General features: G+C 31.5%; 1 non-coding gene across 1 annotated transcript; it reads right to left on the reverse strand.

The window, feature by feature from the left end:
* Nucleotides 1-2,226: 2,226 nt before the first annotated feature.
* TRNAA-CGC (transfer RNA alanine (anticodon CGC)) lies at nucleotides 2,227-2,299 on the reverse strand. Its single transcript has one exon. It is a non-coding gene; the product is annotated as a tRNA-Ala (tRNA).
* Between the last annotated feature and the right edge of the window lie 255 nt (nucleotides 2,300-2,554).

Consider the following 2,554-nt stretch of genomic DNA (forward strand, 5'->3'; position numbering starts at 1 on the left):
TAAGGGAAAACATTACCTTTTCTATGGCGCTGATGGGAGGGTAAGGAACCCTCACCGTCATGACTGTCCAGCTCACCTATAAATAAGGAAATTCCCAATACTTTAGAATTGTAGAACCTTCAAGCTTTTTTGCTATGAATTTTTTTCCTAGAGTTCCGTAGGTTATCCTTCTCCAATTTCTCGTATGAGCAAAAAAAATCATAAACCCTTAATTTTTCTATTTAAATAGTCGAAGGGATTTTCTGAAAATTCTTGGACTTATACTCTTGCCCCCATAATTTTCACTATAATTATAATTTCACCCAAAACTCTTAATTCTCTACTTATTATAAAATAATTAAATTTATCCTATTATTCATAATAATTCTATTTTATTTTTCTGCTCTCCGATTATATAGCCCCACAAATGATTAAATTATCAAAATATCCATACACACCAAATAACATAAAAAATTCAACTATTACGAATAAAGCACACCAATATTTAAATGAATTAAAAATAGGGGTGCCACACGTTAAAAATGATAATTACTATGGTTGACAAAAGGGTTGTAGTAATATAGTGTTACCTAATGTATATTTTGTAATAGTGGTTTGTGGATGAAGAAGCTCATGAGTTTTTCAAGCCTAATGAAAACATGGGTATGGATTTCAACAAATCACGCTATGGAAGAATCTTATTGCGAGACTTCTCTTTATTGGTGAATATCCTTGGGTTAATCAATTGATCTACTATCTAACCAATAACAACTGATAAACCAACTCTCTTGAGAATAGACAATGAAAAACTTTAAATAAGTGCTAGAGGTAAGACACAAAAAGATGAAAAAACATGAAATGATTCGAGTCAAATGACGAGGTTATGATATGAATCAAAGAAAGAATGATTTGAATCAAAGGTAGTAAAGTGAAGATTTTGTTCTTTCATTTGAATCATGTTTTGGTCTATAGTTCGAGTAAGACTAAAGCATGGTTCGAGTCGCTGTTAGTTTTGAAAACAATTTTGATTTACATGATTGAATATCAAAAGCCTTGTGATTCGAGTCAAGAAGTAATGTCACTCGAATCACACACATCTCTGATTTGAATCAGGTCAACATAGTCAAATTATAAACTTCAAGTGAATGTTTGATTCGAATCACAACAAGACTGAATCAAGTCTCGTAAAATCTTGGATTTAAGTATTCTAACTTGTGATTCAACCTACACTAAACATATTGACTTGCATCAAATTGCTTAGGCTAAAAAATATACACTACCATGAGTCCAAAACTAATATATTAAATGCAAGAGTATCTCAAAGATACATGTCTAATTGAATAATCAAAATGATCAAATTACAAATAAATTATAAAGATACGAGAAATCAAATTATACACATCGATTAAATTTATAAAAAACATCAAAATAAAATAATACCGACTATAATTTAATGTAATATTGTGTAGTATGTATGGATAATCTTGTTATAGAGACCTCAAACATTGCCTAAAAAATGCACTTATTATTGGTTGAACTTTTCTCATTTGTATTAGTGGGTGTTCTGTTTATTGCTGTTGTGTTGGTGTGTTTTGTATTGTGATGATTATGTTTAATGAGTTGAGAAACTCTAGTTGTTTAGTTAATATGTTTGAGTGTTGACTATGTCATAGCAGTTTTTGTTAGTCTTATGTAAAGTGTATTTTGATAGTTGGTAACTATCTATTAAACAAATGCATTCTTTTTAGTTCTTAAAAAATCTATAATGTGTACTTTTCATCTACTGTGTAGTATATATGCTATGTTGATTCATCGCATATAGTAGCAATTGATATGATATGAGAAGAGTGAAGGTCTAGCATGAAAGATTAAGAGACAATCAAGTCATCCTTGGCTACTAGACATGACTTGAAAGTAGAATTCCGAAATGCAGCTTTTGAATTATTGGGGAGGATGAGAGAAGAAAGTAAGAAAGCAACACTTTTGTTGGTAGACATGGAATGTGGTTATTTGACAATTGAGTTTTTTCGCAAACTTCCCCAAGACACAGAAGGGTGGAAATCCAACTCACTCACTTTTTTGACAGATATAAGGATGCTTATAGAGCTAAATTGATGATTTGCTCCAAGTATTAGAGGCATCCTTTTCCCTATTTTTCTTACCGAGAGACTCCTTTATATGTAATAGCTACCACATGTATTGTTTTTGTTAGGGGAAACAAGATATTGCATGGGATACATAAAAAATTGGAGGTGCGGGGAATCGAACCCCGTGCCTCTCGCATGCGAAGTGAGCGCTCTACCATATGAGCTACACCCCCTTATGATATTTTATTGAAAATAATGTGTAAAAGTTGTCGTGTTTTATTTTTTAGAAGTTTGTTTATATGGTGAGAATATAATTATTACAATTAATTATCTCCTTAATAGAGAATAAAGAAAAATAAATGAGAATAAATGGAAACAACCAAACGGGGAAATAAAATATTTTCCAACACTCCCCATCAAGTTGGTGCATAGATATCTATCATGCCCAACTTGTCTATCAATTGTTCGAAGGTAGGTCTCGTCAAACA

Source organism: Lathyrus oleraceus, chromosome 3, assembly GCF_024323335.1.
Source record: "Lathyrus oleraceus cultivar Zhongwan6 chromosome 3, CAAS_Psat_ZW6_1.0, whole genome shotgun sequence".
In the NCBI taxonomy this organism is placed as follows: Eukaryota; Viridiplantae; Streptophyta; class Magnoliopsida; order Fabales; family Fabaceae; genus Lathyrus; species Lathyrus oleraceus.